We start from the raw sequence: 21,313 nt of genomic DNA, 5'->3' as shown, positions 1-21,313 counted from the left end.
CTTATAAAGGCTGAGTGACTTGTTTATTATAAGGACAGAGCCAGATCTGAAACTTGGTTTTCTTGGCTTCCAAGGCACAGTCTTTCTCCTCTCTTGTGATTCTGTAGCATATCTCATGTCATCTTTTTTCTTTTTTTCTCTGAGGATAGAAACTAGGCCTCTAGAAGTTGTGAGTTCAGTTTTGATTAAAACCATCGATGTCTCTCACGGTTTCTGTGACTCTTTGCTTTAGTCTTCATTCTTACTGACTCAGTGTCATTTGTTTGTTAAACCATATTTTTCTTGTATGACTGGAAGAAATGTCAGAACCTAGTATTTTCTGTTTTAAAGGATAGACATGAATATTATAGACTTACGTTAGAATTAAATTTCCTATGTGGTTTACCAATTGCTAATTTGTTAATATTTATAATTTAATTAATTAACCTAGGGATGAAATTTGTGCTTTTAAACCACTAGTTATGCCAATCTGACCAGTGGCTTTTATTTATTGTCTTTTATCTTTTAAAATATATGTTATGTTTTCAGATGTGTAGATTTATGTGCACAATAGCTGCAAGTTAGTGTCTCCATCTTTTTTAGTATTACCAAAAAATTTGACTCCTCCAGCTTTACTCCTCCATCACCCTCCTGCCTTTTTAGAAAGTGAAAGGAGTGAATAATTGAAAAGCCTGAGGTATATGCAGCATATTGGAGAATGTGATCATATTGTTGCATTAATGACAGATGCTGACATGCCATGTTGAATTAAGCTGACTATTTTTCCCCCTCAGATCTTTCTCATTACTTCTATTCAGTAATGTGTAATTTTTCCAATTTGCGTCTTCAGTATTAAGACTGCCCTTAGAAATCAAACTGTTTCCCTTTGGCAAATTAAACACTTGACAGGTGTGTAACTGAGAGGGCAAAAAAGCCATGCCCTGAAGGGATGTGCTATTTAAATATTGTCAAAAATATTAACAGGTCTGAGAGCATAATTGATGCCTCTGTTTAACTCTGCCACATTGTGTATTGTTCTAACCGCCAGCTAAAAGGATGTGTGCTATTAAACCTGAATAATCTCTAATAGCTCTAGTTCCTTTCCTATTGCATGATTCCTGCTTAAGTGAATGAGAAGAAAAAAAAAGAACTGTGACCGTGTGTCAATGATCTGTCAGATGCAAATTCTCAAGTAGTGTCCTCACTGTCACCTAGTCATCACAGCTAATAACTGTAGGGCTCAATGCGTATTCATGACAAAGATCCAGCTATTGTGGGAGAAATAAACACGTTAGCAGTTTAATAATAGAAACTTGTCAGCCATGAGGATATTGGATTTGCATATTTATTCTGTAATGTTTCTTCAGTCCAGTAGAGGTGTATACTACTTTCCTGATTAATTAATTGCCTTGCCTTAGGAATTGACCATAGATATGAGATGAAATGTCTTTTTACCTTGAGTTATTTGTAGGAAAACTGGGAATTAAAATTATTAATTTCAGTAGAAAGTTAGGACTAATACTTAGAAATTGACAGCCCTGAGATTTTTTTTTAAGAGCTATGGCAACCAAGACCAATTCTAAGATTGAAGAAATAATGTGTGTAATTCAGGCTACAAATGCTGCTGATTTGGGAAACAAGCCCCAGGGCTCAGCATATTCTGGAGTTTTCTCCATGTCTGTGATTTCTGGCCTTTTTGGAATATGGTATTCTTTTATTTTGCTGCTGTTCTTGTTGTTTGCTATTTCCAGGCTCCTTGTTCATTCACCTTTTTCCCAGAAAACTGTTGGCTTATATGCATATCATCTAAATGTGTAATGTGTATACACACACACACACACACACACCAATTTAAGCCCGAATTTTTCCTAAGTTTCTCTTTTGAAATTTTGTGACACCTCTTGAAATAATTGGAGAGGTGTTGATTTAATGTAGAATCAGGTTGGAAATTATTGTACAGTGTTGATTAGAGTAATTGGATCCTTCTTTTTTATTTTGAAATACAGGGTTCATGGTATACAAATTTTGTCTTATATTTTTATGCTTTTAAATTTTACCTGTTCACATTCCCAAAAGAGTTTGGAACAACTTCTGAGAGCATAACATATCAAATAGTGGGTGATTCAAAGGTAAATCTAAACAAAGACCAAATAAAAATATCAGAGAACTGGATATTCCAGGGACCTTGTGTAACTAAAATTGAGTATTATCACTTAATTTCCGTTTCTCAGGAGCAAAGGCAACAATTTTATACATGCACACACACACACACACACACGGAGCAAGAGAGCATTGGAGGGTTATGTATTGCTCAGCGTCAGACATGATTCAGTGAGCCAAATTTTCCTTGGCAATGGGAGGGTTATCTCATGGGTGCTTTTATAGAAGGCTTATAATCATTTATTAATAAAGTTGATAAAAATACTATGAATAAATAAGACAGGTTCTCGTTATCTAGAGGGGAAAGAGAATATACATGTTTTATGTAACTAAATAAGAAAATGATTGGGAGAAGAGGAAGGAATTATTAACTTTGACTACAAGAAAACTACATTGGGGGGCACCTGGGTGGCTCAGTGGTTGAACATCTGCCTTTGTCTCAGGTCATGATCCTGGGGTCCTGGGATCGAGACCTGTATTGGGCTCCCCACAGAGGAGCCTGCCTGTGTCTCTGCCTCTCTCATGAATAAATGAATAAAATCTTAAAAAAAAAGGGATCCCTGGGTGGCACAGCAGTTTAGCACCTGCCTTTGGCCCAGGGCGCAATCCTGGAGACCCGGGATCGAATCCCACGTTGGGCTCCCGGTGCATGGAGCCTGCTTCTCCCTCTGCCTATGTCTCTGCCTCTCTCTCTCTCTCTGTGTGTGACTATCATAAATAAAATAAATAAATAAATAAATAAATAAATAAATAAATAAATAAATAAATAAATAAATAAATAAAATAAAATAAAATAAAATAAATAAAAAGTCAAATAACCTTGACTACAAGAAAACTACATTGGAGACAACATATAAGATGGGTCTTGAGAAATGAGTAGGACTTTTCTGCAGTGATAGGAGAATTTATTTTGGGTAATGGACACAGTGTTTACAAGGGTATAGAGGACCTGTTCTCAGGTGAGGATGATTTTACATTCTCTCCCTCCAGGGGGCATATAGCAATATATGGAGACATTTTTGTTGGTTGTAACTTGTGTGGGGGTGTAGGGGCCATGCTACTAATGTGTAAATGAGTAGACACCAGGGATGTTGCTAAGCATCCTCAATGCCTAGCCCAGCCTCCTAAAACAAGGAATTATTGGGTTTATAATGTGTGTTGTGCTGAGATTGAGAACCCCTGATATAGAGTCACCTGTAGATCTCTGTTACCAGGGCAATAGCCTATGTGTGAGTTCTTGGAAAGGGAGGACACTTGTGAAGGATTTATTTAGGTAGAGTTTTTTTGGGGAGGGCTGGAGGTTGCAGGTGTGTTTTTCATCTTTCTTCTTTTGCATTCAGTATCAAACTTTATTGTTATCAAGTTAAAAATTGTATCAACTTTATCTTCTAGCTCTTTTATTAAAAACAATATTTAACAATCATCTTGTTTCTCCACATTTAAAAAATTATAGTGAAAACCCTCAACAAAATTATGGTAAAGGTATTATTGATATTCTGATAGATAAGACTTTTAATTATAATCATAAAATACAAGAATTATTCTTCAGAGAAATGCTTCTTTCATCTTTCTAAGAATGAGGTATACTAAGAGTATACACTAAGAATACAGCATCACATACTAATTTAGTGATGATGGCTTTTCTGCTAAAGTGTACTGTACCTGTGTATTTTTTTCCAATGCTCTGTCTTAAAACAGGAACAACTTTCAGAGAGCCCAGAGAAATAAGTAGTTAACGTATATCTCATAGGGTCACTTTCAAATACATGATGTAAGCAGGGGGTGTTGGCTAGAGCACCACTATCTAGGGGCATGCCTGAGGAGTAACTACTATTCTGTGGGTACTCATTTATAAAACTGCTAAATCAGGTTCATGGCCAAACTGTTGAGGTATGTTGCTTTTAAGCAGTGGCATCAGCAGAACTGTTAACTTTTGACTGTTATATTTTTTGGGTTGATGGAAAGATGAAAATTTTCATAGCTGGGCATTTTTGTTCCTCTGTTCTGACTTTGGTAATCAGAAGGATACGATTTTGTAGGATTTGTTTTACAGAGTGGCAATGTCTGTGTTTACTCAGCTTTAGTACTTATATAAATGGCAAAAAAAAAAAATCACCCTTTTCTCTATGGTTTCTAATTTAAAACTGAAATGGAGAAGATTCATCTCTAGCCATGCAATCAGTAAAGGAGGAATAACAACTGCTGTCTCCCAAGAATGTCTAGGTTAAGTTACGACTTGGTGTTGGGGGGAAGAAGTACAGAGAGAAAGAAAACATGCCTTAACCCTGTTAACAGGAATTATCAAAAAATGGAACGGAATTCTTCCAAGTTGTTGTTGCTTGTGAAAATGAAAAAAATATTTTTCTTACTCCCAAAATGGTTTGACTTTTATGATAGGGCATTGCAGCTGCCTAACAGGAAAGTATCTGTTTCTTGAGACTTTAACATACATTATCTAGGAGAAGTTAAAAGAGAAGGAGTGATTCTTATGTTTTTACATTTACCATAGAGTTTATTTACTGTAGGAATTTCAAATACTTTATTTTTGGTACAATAACAGCTTTTAAATGTTTGTTCCTTTAACCAAAAGTTTGTAAATATAGAGCCTTTGAGGGACTAAAATTCTTGTTTTATCCTGGGCAAGAAGGCAGTGTTCAAGCTTTTTATACAGTGCTGGATTAAAATGCAACACCATCTTGCTATTGGGTATGCATGTGTGTCTAAAACAGCAAATGGTGCTAATTGTATGGTGTTTTTGTGACAAAGTTAAATGGTCTTTGGAGAAGAGAGGAAAAATGTGAAATTTACTGGGTATAACCTAAATGAGTTAAGAATTTAAGAACGAAACAGGTTAATTTACATCTGAAGCTATATAACAAAAATAGCCACCCTCACCTTTAGGAAGCTCTCATGTATTGTGGACTGTCTCATTTGACTAGTCCATCAGTTATATGAGGTGTGTGTTATCCCCATTTTATCCATGAAGAAATTGGGGCTGAGAGATGTTGTATAGCTTAATCCTGGACCACGCAATTATTCAATGGTAGGTTTAGAAGAAGAATGTAAACCTGTCTGATCCCAAAGCCAGTGCTTTTTTTACTTTTAATTTACACTGTTCCTAAACTCTTAGTCCTCTTCTATAAAGGAATAAATAGGTTGGGGGCAGCCCCGGTGGTGCAGCGGTTTAGCGCCGCCTGCAGCCCGGGGTGTGATCCTGAAGACCCGGGATGGAGTCCCACGTTGGGCTCCCTGCGTGCAGCCTGCTTCTCTCTCTACTGTGTCTCTATCTCTCTTTTGCTCTCTCTGAATAAATAAATAAATAAATCTTAAAAAAAAAAGGAATAAATAGGTTGGAAAAGCAGTTATTAGCATTATTAAAGAGAAATGCACTTAATGTTTAGAAAATTCAGGTTCATTAAGATTTGCCATTTCCCTTAAATCCTTACCCAGATTTAATCAGAATCTTTTAATATAAACCAGAACTTTCATTATGCTTCTTAAATAATTACGCTACTTGTTAGAGATTAGGTGATCTGGGTAGGATAATAGTAGAATGGAGAGGCAGTGTGACAAAGTACCATCAGTCTTCATATGCCCATTTCCACATATTTAAGCTTGTCTGTGAGGTTTTGTTTTATTTTTCTCTAAGCAGACTGTGAACTGTGAATCAGTTTTGTCTTCTGGAAATGTGGAACTGGTAGAAAAAACACTACAAACATTCTAACATGTTGTTCATCTAAGTTTCCAATTTCTTTTTTTTTTTTTTTAAGATTTTATTTATTTATTTGAGAGAGAGGGAAAGCACGAGCAGGGGAAGGGGCAGAGGGAGAGGGGACAAGCAGGCTCCCCGCTGAGTACGGAGCCTGATGCAGGGTTCTGATCTAGGACCCTGACATGATGACCTGAACCCAAGTAAGACACTTAACCAACAGAGCCACTCAGCAACCCCTAAGTTTTCAGTTTCTAAATTTCGATTTGTCTTGGCATTTAAGGCATATTAATTTACTTAATTTGAACTTCACCCTTTGATGCAGACTATTTCAGCATACTTTGATAAGAATATTACTTTTGGTCAATCTACATTCTCTAAATTTTTTGCCTTGGAAGTTTTGCTAAGAAAGCACAGAAGTGTTGAGATTTAAATAAAGAAAAGACATTCTGCAAATACACGTCAACACACATGCCTAGACTGTGGTGTATGTGCGGCATTCCATTTGCCATTTGTTCTTACCAAGCAAAAAAGCAGTTTTAGAATTAAGTGCATTTCAGATTTGAAGACCGTTTACTAGTTTTGGGATAAAACCATGCCACATTCATCTCTGACTACTCTGTACCTAATAGGATATTTTATTTAAGTTCAGTAAATGATTGCTTAATTAAGAGACATGTAAATATTCATGAAAATTCGAACTGTTGTGCATCAGTAATTATCTTTCCTTGCCAGAGAACTAATTTTTAGGATAAATATATTAGCCAAATAACTGAAGTTACTTTGAAGAACTAGTGTTTTCTTAGTAACCATATTGGAAAGATACACTATTCACACCATTATCATCGTCAGAGTGATGAACGTGTATGAAATTCTTACTGTGTGCCAGGAACTATTTTAAGTACCTGTTTCATCACTGCAACAATTCTAATGTGGTTGATAGTAGTAGGTAGATGTAATAGATAATGTTATTTTCCTTATTTCATGGATGGGGAAATGGAGGCACAGGGAGTTTAAATGGTGGAGCTAGCATTTAAATGCAGGCTGGCTGACTCCAGACCCCAGGTCTTAATCATAGGGCTATAATTTAAGGATCTCCTGGTGATTTGAGGCCATCGTTATGATTATCTGATCTTGGATCCTGGCAGTCTAATAGGATCTGGAGACAGACACAACCCAGATTTGTATTTTGACATTTATATATATTAGGAGATGACCTTACAGGAGTTTATTTCTTAAAATGAATATATACATATATGTATTTTCTTCGCTGAACCTCTTTTTTCTCCTCCATTAGTTGTGATATGGCAATGATATATAGCATGGAGGTAAACCTCTAAGGCATAAGCTGGGTTTTTACCAAGCACTCAGTAACTATTGATTCTCTTCTTGGTGCTTTCTTCTCTCACTGAAATTTAATATTCTAAGGCAGTGGATCTCAGATACTGTGGTTTCAAGACCCCATTACACCCTTAAAAATTACTAAGGACCTCAAAGAGCTTTAATTTATGTGGTTTTATGCATCAATATTTATCAGGTTAGAAATTAAAATTGAGAAGTATTTTAAATATTTATTAATTCATTTGAGAATAGCAGTAATAAACCTATTGCTTTAAAAATTAAAAGAGTGACATTGTTTTACATTTTTGTACATCTCTCTAATGTTTAACAGAAGAAGACTGGATTCTCATATCTGCTTCTGCATTTGATCTGTTTGGATTTGTTGTTTCAGTTGATGTATATATTTAGCTGGCAAAGGGAGGAGGATAGCCTTTTTGTGAATATCCTTTGATAGTACACCAAAACTATTGGTAGGGATTGTTTTATTTTTTTAAGATTTATTTATTGGGATGCCTGGGTGGCTCAATGGCTGAGCATCTGCCTTTGGCTCAGGGCGTGATCCCCAGGGTCCCAGGATTGAGTTAGACTCCCTGCATGGAGCCTGCTTATCCCTCTGCCTATGTCTCTGCCTCTCTGTGTGTCTCTCTCATGAATAAATAAATAAAGTCTTAAAAAATATATGTATTTATCTGAGAGGGAAAGCACGCACATGTGAGGGTCTAGCAAGGGTAGGGATGGGGCAGAGAAAGAGAGAGAGAGAGAGAATCCCAAGCAGGTTCTCCACTGAGCGCAGGGTTCATCACGGTGTTCAGTGAAGGGCTCAGTGCCAGGCTTGGTCTCCCAACCCTGAGATGTGAACTGAGCCCAAACCAAGAGTTGATGCTTAACTGACTGAGCCACCCAGGTGCCCCTGTTGGTAGTTTCTTAAAGTTTAGTTATAAGGTGCTATCAGAAACCAAACCAGTGAACATTCTGTACTCTTACAGTAAAATCTATCCTGTGCTTTGAATTTTTTTAACCATGCATAATTGTGTAATACATTGGTTTTCTGGAAAATTTGAAAACAGGAAAATTATGTTTCACATTTCATTATATAATATCAAAAGTTTATACTATCATTGCTTCTGGTATTATCAATAGTCTTTAAATTATGGAAAGTTATTAAGCTCAGGGTGACAGATAACAAGTTTTCCAGAATTCTTATTTTCACTTGAAGCCTCACATTTTACTATTGCAACAATTACTGTCAGTTGTTTTCCTTGAAGTGACAGGCTTACTTTATTTTTGAGAAATTGTTTGCCATATACCAGGTTTGTACAATCATTTTTGTTTACTTTCAGTTGTTTTTTCAAGTAATATGGTGCTCTTGAGAAAAGTAGCTAGTTCAGCTTGCAACTGAAATAATAATGCTTTTCCTGTAGACAAGAGTTGTATTTTTTTATACAGCAGAACTGCATTATGTTCACTTCCCATTTTGAATCACAGATTATTGAAAACATATACACATAAGAGTAAAGATTGAATAAAACTAATAATTTTAAGTACTTTATCAAGAACTTTAAAAAAAAAAGATATTTATTTGAGAGCAAGAGAGCAGGAGCAGAGAGAGCACAAGGTGGCAGGGGAGGGGCGTGGCTAAGGCAGGGGGCATGGTCAGGGAAGGGACGGGGCCTAGGAAGGATGGGCAGAGGGACAAGCCATGGCTTGGTACTAGGACCAGGATCTCAGGTTCTCACCCCAGGTGCCCCCTTCATCAAGAACTTTTTAAAGTGACTTAAGAAGGGTAATAGATTATTGCTCTTCATGAGGGGAGCTGATAGGAATATGACTCCCTCCCCCTCCACGTATCACAGACACCTCTTCCCTAATAACGATAAAAAGTAAAGTACTATGAAAAAAGACCAAACAAGTGTGAGAAAGAAACCATTGCTTTTGAAATTAGTGGTCTTTAATTGGAGTTTCAGTGGGAACTTCGTATAGGTTAAAGAATTCTATAGTATCATACTTCATTATAGAAAATAACTTTTTTTTGAATGGTAAACTTAAAACTTTTTATAACAATAACAAAAAAAAGTTTAAAGCAAAACTGTGGTTAATTTCAAGTTTTATTTGTATAAGTTAAGTTTTATTTTGCAACGTTACTCAAGTATTTGTATGTAGGGGCACTTGCGTGGCTCAGTTGTTTAAATGTCTGCCTTCTGACAGGTCATGATCCAGGAGTCCCACGATGTAGCCCCACATCTGGCTCCCTGCTCAGTGAAGAGTCTGCTTCTTCCTCTGCCCCACATCTTCATGTGCTCTTTCCTGCTCTCTCTCATTCTCATAAATAAATAAATAAATAAATAAATAAATAAATAAATAAATAAATAAATCTTTTAAAAAAAGTATTCATATGTATCTTAGGATATTGGGGGCAATTTGAATCTTTTCAACTGAGTATTTTTAAAGATTTATTTTAAAGATTTTATTTATTCATGAGAGGCACACGGAGAGAGAGAGAGAGAGAGAGAGAGAGAGAGAGAGAGACATAGGCAGAGGAAGAAGCAGGCTCCATGAAGGGAGCTCAATGTGGGACTCAGTCCGGGGACTCCAGGATCATGCCCTGGGCAGAAGGCAGGCGCTAAACTGCTGAGCCACCCAGGCGTCCCTATTTTTAAAGATCTTAGTGAAATTTATACCTTAAAAAAATTAGTTTATAAAATACTCATGGAATACTCTGCATTATGCTGTCTGATACTGACATTTTATTTTCTTTTAAAGATTTTATTTATTTATTCATGAGAGACAGAGAGAGAGAGGCAGAGACACAGGCAGAGGGAGAAGCAGGCTCCATGCAGGGAGTCGGACATGGGACTCGATCCGGGATCATGCCCTGGGCCGAAGGCAGGTGCCAAACCACTGAGCCACTCAGGGATCCCTGATACTGACATTTTAGTGCAGAATGCATTGTGTATTAATTTTAATTATGATGTAATTTTAAGAATAAAGTTTTCATAGAGGCAGCTCTGACTGAAGACTAGAACATCCTAAATAAAATAGCATAACCTGCCATGTGGCCATTTATTTAACTTGACAACATCACTTATGTTGTATAGAGTTTACGGTTTTGGTCGTGATCTTGTCATTTAATAGCCTGTAACAATACGCATTACTTTCATTGCTTTAGGAAGATGATTGATCAATTATTTATGCCTTTCTAAATATCAAACGAGAGAAAACCAGAAGAGTCTTAGGTACTCTTTAATTCATTTTTTTCTTTGCCTTTCATCTTGAGTTTCTTGGTTGATCATTTATCCTTTTCAATTAGCATGTGGGAATTTAAGGACAAATATACCACTGAAACTTTACAGAGGCAGATGAAGAAAATTTATATTTTGGTTACTCAGAATGACTGCTTAAACGTTCTTGGGTTAAGGAATTATTTTCTAAATTCAGTGACCTTGTATTTTAAATTTATCAGCCAAAGATCTTCAGTGGCTACTTTTAGATTATCTACAAATTCTCATCTACTATCTGCTCTGCTATTCAACAATTCGCAGCTATGAAGAGAAAGGTATTCTATCTTAGTAGGTGGGTGAACGGTGCCTGGTGGGTGAACGGTGCCTGGTGAAGCAATTTTATAGAATATCTAACGTATTAGTGGTTATGCAAAGCATTTTATCTCTTTAAGTACTGTCCCATCCCCTAGAGCCCAATGTCTTGGACATTTGAGGTGTGCAGTAAGTATTTGAATGAATGAAAAGAAGTTCACATAGAAAATGTGAAATTATGCCTATTCCATCAGAAAATGCCCCCCTCCCACCACCTTATAATTTGCTGCTCCATTTTGTATCATGTTTAGTTCAGGAACTATGGAGGTACTTTATGTCCAAAATAGTCTCATCACATTAAGCTAATCCCCTTTGAACATGCAACTCAATTTCTTTAATTAGCTTTAAAAATAAGGATCATTAAATCAGAGTGCCACCATCAATTACTGTGCAAGAGTTTGCCTGTTCAATAATGCATCAGAGTTGTGCTCTAATCAGTATTTCACTGAAAGATTTATGGAAAAGGAGGCCTCCCTTGCTTCCAAACTTGAAATGCAGTTCTATTATGTATAAACAGTTTTTTTCCCTGTGATTGCTACCATTTTACGTACTGTATTTCATTAAGTACTGTTGGTATCCTATCTATCTTTGAATTTCATATTTGGGATCAGTTCCAGAGAGTGTTTTACAGCATTTTTGTAAATTCATAAGAAAATAAGCACTTTTCTTGTTTTGCAAGAAGAAAAGACAAGGTGCAGATTAAGAAAAAAACAGTCTGCATTTCTATGAGGTGCACCTGTTATGGCAAATTCCCGAGAGAGTGCCTTATTTCTTATTTCTCATTACGTTAAGGAGTAACAAACAAACAAAAAATTGGGAAATTGAACTAGCAATATATGTTTATAAATTTGTTTGAAGTCTACTAAAACTAAGGTTGTAAAAACAGTGGTCATTTTTCTTTCTTAATTCAAGATAATATATACGTTAGCTTTTATTTTATTTTTTTTAAAGATTTTTTATTTATTTATTCATGATAGTCAGAGAGAGAGAGGCGGGGGGCGGGCAGAGACACAGGCAGAGAGAGAAGCAGGCTCCATGCACCGGAAGCCCGACGTGGGATCCGATCCCGGGTCTCCAGGATCGCGCCCTGGGCCAAAGGCAGGCGCCAAACCGCTGCGCCACCCAGGGATCCCATACGTTAGCTTTTAAAGGATAGAACTATCCCTCAAATTATATAAGCATTTGGGGCCCTTTATTCTCATTGCTATTCTGTGTATTCAAAATAGGTCAAAATAAAAGAACCAGAAAACAGGTTTTGATAACCTATATAAAAATACTTTAGGAAATTCAGTTTGATCCGAAGCAATATTTTTTTTCTAGACAATTATACAAGTACTTCTGGAAAGATTGATGTTAGCCATTAAAGTAAAACTAATAATATTAATTTCCTTTTCAGTTAACCCAGAAGGGATAGATGAAACATAAGAAGTCAGTATTTCAATATTTTTAGCAGATTTAGTTAAGCAGATCTGCATATTTGAGGGAATTGTATTTGGTTAAACTTAAATGTATAGATCATATTTATATGATCAAAATATTTAAGACATTGATCTTTTTGAGTAATTTTGGAATGAAATGAATTTTATAGAGTAGGTATTTTTATTGAGAAAATTTGTTATTTTGAAATCTCATGCAGATAATATCAACCTTGTACCAGGGTGGGTCAAAATACTTCAGTATAAAAGTATTAGATAGCATAATGATTATTTTTTCTTCTTGTATGTTGGTGTGCAATTAAATGATTACAAGTTCTAAAAGTTCATAACCTTTGAGCAAGAAAAATCTACATGAGGAACTCCTGGGTGGCTCAGCGGTTGAGCACCTGCCTTTGGCTTGGGGCATGATCCCAGGGTCTGGGATCGAGTCCCCCATAGGCTCCTTGTAGGGAGCCTGCTTCTCCCTCTGCCTGTGTCTCTGCCTCTCTATCTGTATCTCTCATGAATAAATAAATAAAATCTTTTTTAAAAAAGAAAAATCTACATGTGCTACAGGGTTTAAAACGCACTTGCTGAGGATTCATCTAGAGTACTCATTGAAGGATTTACTCTGTTAATGGGAATTAGCCATTTGAATCCATATCAAGTCTACAGAGGGTCATACCTCACAGCAATAGACTTGGCTTTATCTTTAGATACTCAGTTTCTGTATTCTCACTCTATATGCCTGGCAATTGAGCTTTAAATTCTGAGTTTCTGTCAGAAAATTTAGCCTGATAATATGGAGGCTGTTTAAACCACTTCCATGTTAGTTGTGTGTGTTTTATCAATCATTGGAGTGTCCTACGTTCTGTGCTCTGATTTTATCACTTACCTTGCATACCTAGAAAGAAATGAGAATTAATATACAGTAAAGAGGAAAACTATATAGGTCAAGGTTTTTTTTGTTTTTTTTTTTTTTTAAATAAATGGAATGTATACATTCACCTAAATCAAAGTATAGAAAGTTGCTAACACTCCACAATGCTCGGTATCCCCTCAGGCAGTCCTTATCCATTACCCCAAAAGAATCACTATTTTTTTTCCAGCCTATGTGAGATAAAATTGACATTTAACTGTGTAAGTTTAAAATCTACAAAGTGATATTTGATATGCACATATTTGATATTGTGGAATTATTACCACAATGAGATTAGTTAACATATCTGTCATCTCAGTAATAACGTTTTTATGTTTGTGTGTGGTTTAAACATTTAAGATCTACTCACTTAACTTTGCTCATTTAGCTTGGTTTACTTTATGGTATATTTAAACCAGAGTATTGTTAACTGCAGTGACCACACTGTATACTAGATCCCCAGCACTTACTTATAACTGGAAGGTTGTATCCTTTGATCAACATCTCCCGATTTCCCCTAGCACCTAGCAACCGCCAGTTTACTTTCTGTTTATATGAGTTTGGCTTTTTTAGATTCCTTGTAGAAGTCAGATCATACACTGTTTTGACTTTTATCCTATAAATAAGTATTTGAATCTTATATAAACACAATCTGAGTATGCATGCTTCATTCCTGGCTTTGTCTTCACTTTGTGTCTGTGATATTCCTCCGTGTTATTAGATGTAGCTGTAGTTCTTTTAATTTTTCATTGTATGAATAGTACTAGAATATATCTCTACTTTTGCTGATTGTAATAAACTGCCATAAACATTCTAACACATGTCCTTTGATGTTCATAAGCATGCATTTCTCTTGGATGTTTACTTAAGAGTGAAATTTCTGGGTCTTAAGGTACATATTCAGCATTTGTAGATTCTGCCAAATTTTTTGTCAAAGTAGTTGTAGGTCTGTGCTCTCTCACTATAAGAAAATTCTCATTGCTCCACATCATTACTTACATTTGGTACATTCAGCTTTAAATTTCTCATTTTCCAATCCTAGCCACTCTGGGTATATGTTGTAGTACCATATAATGATTAATGATACTGAGCACCTTTTCATACGCTTATTGGTCATTTGGATATCCTCCTTGGTGGAGCTCCTGCTTTATTTTTTTATTTTTTTATTTTTTGGAGTTCCTGTTTTAAAAGTCTTTTGCCAATTTTTCTATTGGTTTGTCAGTCTTACTGACTTATGAGAGTTTTAAAAAATATTTTCTGAGTATAACTTCTTTTTGGACATTTGTTTGTTTTAAAGATTTTATTTATTTATTGATGAGACACACACACAGAGAGAGGCAAAGACACAGGTGGAGTGAGAAGCAGGCTCCGTGCAGGGAGCCTGATACAGAACTCAATCCCAGGACCCCAGGATCAGGACCTGAGCTGAAGGCAGACGCTCAACTGCTGAGCCACCCAGGCATACCATCTTTTTTGACATTTGTATTGCAGCTTTTTCTGCTTTGTGTGTTGCTTTTTGACCCTCTTAGTTACAAGTTTTGATGACCAGAGGGTTTTCTTAAATTTTAATAAAGTCTAATTTTTAAAACTTTTCCTCTATGTGTATTGCCTTTTTTGTCCTACTTAAATCATTGATTATTCCAAGGATATAGAGACTTTATCTCAGAAGCTTGTTTTAGCTTCTAAATTGCACTGTGATGTGAGGTGAAGTATGTATGTTAATTTTCCATTTGAATATCCATTTGAACCAGAACCATTTATTGAAAAGATCATTCTTTTTTTTTTTTTTTTTTCTGAAAAGATCATTCTTTTCTCCCTTACGTTGGCATGGTAAATCATGTGGTCATATGTTTTAGTTTCTAGTTTTTTTTCCCCCCTAGGAAATAGAGCTGCTTTTTTAATTGACTGTATCAACTGTATTTAGAATGTTGTTCAGATCTTTCATATCCTTATTGACTTGTCCCCCATATTCTATTAGTTACTGAAAGAGATAAGCTATAATTTCTACTTTTGATTGTGAATTTATCTGTTTCTCATTTGATTTCTGAGTCCTTTTGTCCTCCATGTTTTGAGGTTACATTTTTAGATGACTAAGACTTTCTACTGAATTAACCCTTTATCTCTGTGAATTGTTCCTCTTTGTCTCGAGTAATGCTTCTTGACTTAGAGTCCACTTGTCTGATAGTAGGGTAGATGGACCAGACTTCTTCTGGTTACTGTAGAGATGGTAGATCTTTCTACTTTCAATTTTATCTTTTTAACTATTAACTCATATCTTTTGTAAACAGATGTATTTGTGTTTTATTGTATTATACAATCTGAAAATTGTAGTTACTAAATATAATAATAAATTTTATTTTCCTATTTTTATTTTCTTTTTGTCTTATATTTTCTTTTTTTTATTAGTTCACTTTTTATTTCATCTCTTCTTCCATTAGCATGCTATTTATACTTAATTTTAATATTCTTTTAGTGGTTATCCTAAAGATTATAGTAAGTATCCTTGGCTTATTTGAGTCATCTTAAAAAAAAACTTATAATTAATATTCTTTTAGTGGTTATCCTAAAGATTATAGTAAGTATCCTTGGCTTATTTGAGTCATCATAAAAAAAACTTATTTTGTAATAATTATAGATTCACAGTAACTTTTGGTATTATTTAGAGAGGTCCTATATGTACTTCTCCAGGTTACCTCCAATGGTGACATGTTGGTAATTATAGTAAAATTATTAAAACCAAGGAAACTGATAATGGTTGAATATGTATCAATTTTTTTCAGTCTGTGTCATTCTTTCTCTTGCATAGATTTGTGTAATAACTTCACAGTCTAGGTACTATTCCATCACTACAGTGACCTCTCTGTGCTACTCATTAATCCCTATACCTTGCTCCCTCCCTGCCACCACCCCATCCACTGGCAACTTTTCCATCTTTATAATTTAATCATTTCAAGAATTTTATAAAAACATAGTCATAGTATACATGACCTTTTGAAATTGTCTTTTTTTCCATTCCATGTAATGCTCTTATGAATCATCCAAGTGGTTGTGTATATTGATATTTTGTTATTTTGTTCCTTTTTATTGGTTAGCTTTATTCCATAGTATGGACACACTTCCTGAGAGACCCTTTGTTTCTTTCCAGATTTTCACTCTGTAGGTAAAGGTGCTGTGTGGTTTTGTGTGTACATAATTTTAATTTCTGTATGACAAATGCCTAAGAGTGTAATTTCCATGTTGTGTGGTAAATGCATGTTTGGTTTCTTTTAGAAATTGCCAAACTCTTTGTCAGAGGGGCTCTTCCATGTTAGATTACTGCCAGCAGTGCACCAGCAGTGCATGGTCTCCACATTCTTACCAGCATTTGGTGTTGTCACTGTTTTTTTATTTAGTCAGAATGACTAAATATAGTGATATTCTTTGTGCTTTTAATTTGCATTTCTCTAATGGATAATAATACTGAATGCCTTTTGTGTTCTTACTTGCCATCCACATATCCGTTCTGGTGAAATGTCTTTGTTCATTTTCTAATTGGATCTTTTATAACATTGAGATTTGAGTTTTCTTCTTTTAGGCCAGACAGGAGTCTTGTCATATATATTACCCTTAAATTATTTTGATTTTACTTTGATTGGAACTTTTGCTACTTTCTGGAAAATGGAAGGAACTTCATGCAGTTCAACCTCATGTACTCTAGTCATATCTTCTGTGTAATTATTGTGTACTTTAATTTCTACCAATATTTAAAACTCCACAATTGTCTTTACTGTTTTAAGAAATTATCATTGATTTACTCTGTTTTTTAAATTATTTTTTTATTTTAGAAAGAGAATGTAAGAGTGAGCAGGGGGAGGGGTGGGGGAAAAGAGGGAACCTTAAGCAGATTCCCTGCTGAGCTTGGAGCCCTGTGCAGAGCTCCATCTCACAACCCCAAGATCATAACCCCCCCCAGCCAAAACTGAGTCAGATGCTTAATAGATTGCACCACCCAGGCGTGCCCTGATTTTCTCAAAATTTTTAACCCCTTTTTTGTGCTATTCAATCTTTCCTGCATTAGGAAATTCCTTCAGGAATCTTTTTTATTTCTAAGAATTTATTTGTGTATTTCTGTAGTCCAATTCTGAAACAACACTGTGTGTTTGTGTGTGTAGGGAAGGTATTCTGAAAATGCTAAGTTGACAGTTTTTTGTTTTCATTTTTCTTTTTTATTCTGTTGTCTTCTGTTTTTCATTGATTAACTTGAAAGGTTAGCCATCAGTTTTATTCTTCTTTGAAGGTAAGGTGCCTTTTTGTTCTAGTGGCTTTTAAGATCTTCCTTCTGTCTTGGCTTTCAGCAGTTTTATTATGCTTTGCTGTGGTGGTAGTCAGCCTCTGGGATGGACACTGGTAATCCCTGCCTTCTGGCATTGGTACTCTTGTGTGATCTCTTCTTGGGTATAGGGTGAATTTATTGATTTGCTTCTGATGAATAGAATATGGCAGGAGGGGTTGTTTCTTTTTGATACTTTTACATATTTTTAACAGCTCTTTATATAAATTTTCTGGTTGATATCATCTTTATAAAAATTTTCTGGTATCAGTGGGTTATTCTGATCTAGCTGGTTCCACAGGGTGAGCTTAATTGTATATAGAACTAAAGAGGATTTTTTTGTTTTCTTGGAATGCTGTCCTAAAAGAAGCAACTCTCTTAGCACACCTCTAAATAAGTGACCTGCTAGGTGAAAGGATGCTGTCCTATAAGGCAAACGACTGATGCTCACAGCACAAAACACGTTCAGATATTTTCTTGTGTGTGATTCTCCAGCTGTCATCAGGTAAATGTACATTTATCAAAGTCATTTTTAGAGCTGTTTGCCAGTCATAATTATTTTTAAAATTATATGACTTTATTATCTAATATAAAATTTTATGGCAAAAGATTTTTTCATGAAAACTTAAATTTTTTTTGAAAGACTACGTAAATGAATTAACAAAACAGTTGTTGACAAATTGTGTGTAATCACACTATAAAACACTGAAGAGAGATCTCATAAAAACCCAGGTTTCCTTAATGAAATTATTTCTCAGGTGTCCAAATTCTGGTTGCATCTTCAAGAGACTAGTTGAAAATAATGCCATGTTAAACAGTACAATTCATGCAGGAGAGGAGGTGGGGACCTCTTGTGTATCAAGATATTTGTGAATGAATACATTCATGCTTTAAGTTAAAGTACTTAAATTATGTATTTGCCCCGTATTATGATTTCTGCTTTATCTGACTTTTTGAAATAACGGAACCAATTCCTGTTCTGACTGCATCTTATTCTGTTTTCAAGATTTTATTTATTTATTTGAGAGGAGAAAACACAAGTAGGAGGAGAGGCGGAGGGACAAGGAGACTCACCATTGAGCTGGGAGCCCAACCTGAGTATCCCTGGACCCAGAGATGATGACCTGAGCTGGTCACACACTTAGCTGGCTGAACCACCTGGGCTTTGTCTGGCTGCATTTTATAAGAGGACTTCACCTATACTTGTAAATACTGAAGGGTGGTTCATCCTGTCTTTTTACAAAGAATTTGACTTTTTAATTAAATAATTATATGACCTTCATTTTAAGTTGTTTTAGGTATTAGCACTAATTCAAATCCATAATAATATAATTATATTATATGTTTATTTACTAAGAACATATAAGGCCTTTTTAGTTTGAGATACTCAGCCAGAACTTAAGCAGAGAACAGATAATTATTTGGTGACTCTTGTTCAGTTATTAGCAACTTCCATAAATTATACAGATTGTTTATCTGTATATAAAAATCACCAGATAGTTGTGTTTTCTTCTGTTTATTTTACATTTATAAGCCAAGATGGGAGTCAAACTTTTTTTATTAAACATTTATTCCATGTCTGCTATGAACAGATCTATCAAGACAAATAAGATCCATTCCTGTTTCTCAAGGAGATTATAGTTCAGAAAACCATTTTATTAAACAGTTACAGCAGAGTCAAAGTTGTCTTTGTGCTTTTTCTGTGAGTGTGAATGTGCACATTAAAACAACCATTTTGTATAATGATATAGTTTTTAAATATATGATCTCTTTAACCTCTACTCTTATATTTGCATAGACCTCAAGGGCCAGGAGGAGATAGGAAGAGTCATTGACACTAAGACTGGCAAATTTGGAAAAAAAAAACATTTATAAACAATACTTTTATGTGATTCTCATAGTATTGTACTTGTTCTGGTCCTATAACTTTACTTTTAGTGTTTTCCCACCTAATCTTCCATAAAATCAGAGCTTCTGTTTCACCAGTTAACTTCATAGAGATAAACTCTCTATTCTTGGAATGTGATTTGTTCATTCTGGTTTACCACAGTAGAAGTCCAAATATTTTTCTCCTATGCAGACATACTATAGGCATTAGGTCTTGGTGTGTGGGATCCTCAACCTGTCACAGATTTCATTATGCCATCTGCTTCAACCTGAGCGGTGTATCTTCTGTTGGCAGACTTAATTGAAGTTGCCATGGCTTAGGATAAAAAAAAAATCAAGTTTGGCATAAGGAGTTTGCTTTTGAAAAATAATAATTGGTCATGCCTGCTATAGATTTAAAAATAACCAAAAAGATTCCCAAAAGCCTCTTTTAAACACAGTGATCTCTCTCTTGTATTTGTGATTGTAGATAGCCAATATAATATAAGCCAATGTAAGTTAGATTATTGGTGACTTAATTAACTTACTGAGTCTTCTCTTTAACTTTAAGGACAGGTAACAAACTCTTAGGCATGGATTGGTGATGGGTTATAAAATATTTTGATTGCTTTGTCAATCAGTGTAAACTTCACCCAATGTCTTATTTCCAGAAGTGATATCTCAAATGACTCTGTTATGTGTATAGTACAAATAGTAATATAGAGATGAAAAAAATCCAAGTTGAAATCTACTTATGTAGGTTATGTGAATGTGTATAATTTGCCATCTGAAAAATGGAAATAGTGATAGTTGGAGGGATGAGGGAGATGAGATCAGAGTAGGTCCCTAGAAAGATGAATATTCTGGGGATCCCTGGGTGGCGCAGCGGTTTGGGGCCTGCCTTTGGCCCAGGGCGCGATCCCACATCAGGCTCCTGGTGCATGGAGCCTGCTTCTCCCTCTGTCTATGTCTCTGCCTCTCTCTCTCTCTCTCTCTGTAACTATCATAAATAAATAAATTAAAAAAAGATGAATATTCTGTAAATGAATATTGAATGTCAACTTTCTGTAAAGCACTCTTAGAGAGATGAAGGATATAATAGAGAATAAAATAGTCCAATTCCTCCACTGGAAAACTCTATATAGTTTGTCCACACAGATTGGGATGGAAGCTCCATGGTAACAGGGTACATGGCAGGTGGTATTAAGTTCCAAGAAGAAAAACAGGACAGGGTAAGCTCATGGAGAATAATGGTGGGGTGCTGTCTTGGGTAGGGCTGTCAGGGAGGGCTTCTCTGGGTTGAAGTTGAGCACACCTGAATGAAATGAAGCAATAAGTATATAGATGTTGGGGAAGGATGCATGTGGCTGATAGAAGGAGCAGTTTGGTTTGAGGAACTGTATAGCTGGAGCCTGCTGGGTGAGGGACACAGTGCAGGAGATGAATTCAGAGAGTGATTCAGAAACACTATTGATGTACTCTTTCAAATAAATAATTGTGGGTAAAAATTTACATTATAGACACCCTACAGAAATGGAAATTATTTAGCTTTAACTTGGTGCTCTTTGTAACAGGCACATATAAGTAATTATAGAATGCTTTTCCAGAATGGAGTTATCTTTTTTGTAATTGTGGTTACTTATGTCATTGTACCTGGATTTAGCCAAACTGCAAGTTTTGAGGGCACAACCCTCCAGACTTCCAACTCTGTTCTAGACTTTTGACACCAACAGCAAAGAGTTAAGTTCTAATTATCAAGTTAGGGCCAAGAATCCACAAAGGATCACCCTCACTTCTGAGGTAAACTGTAAGTTCTGGATGTTCCCCACACCACCCTCAGGTTCAATAATTTAATATAAGGACCTATAGAACTTACTTACTCATGCTTATGGTCCATTATAAAGAAAGGATATAGGTAAAAAATGAGCCAAAGGAAGTGACACATAGTACAGCCTGAGAGGATTTCAGATATGAAGCTTCTGTTTTCCTTACAAAGTGTTTCCTTTTCAGAATTGATGTGTGACA

At 35.5% G+C, this 21,313-nt stretch overlaps 1 protein-coding gene across 15 annotated transcripts in view; it reads left to right on the top strand.

The window, feature by feature from the left end:
- The window catches only part of MPDZ (multiple PDZ domain crumbs cell polarity complex component), a 161,222-nt gene that overhangs the window by 31,522 nt on the left and 108,387 nt on the right, over positions 1–21,313 (top strand). The window lies entirely within an intron of this gene.

The sequence above is a fragment of the Canis lupus genome, chromosome 10 (genome assembly GCF_048164855.1).
Source record: "Canis lupus baileyi chromosome 10, mCanLup2.hap1, whole genome shotgun sequence".
NCBI lineage: Eukaryota > Metazoa > Chordata > Mammalia > Carnivora > Canidae > Canis > Canis lupus.
This window is presented reverse-complemented; position numbering and strand designations above follow the sequence as displayed.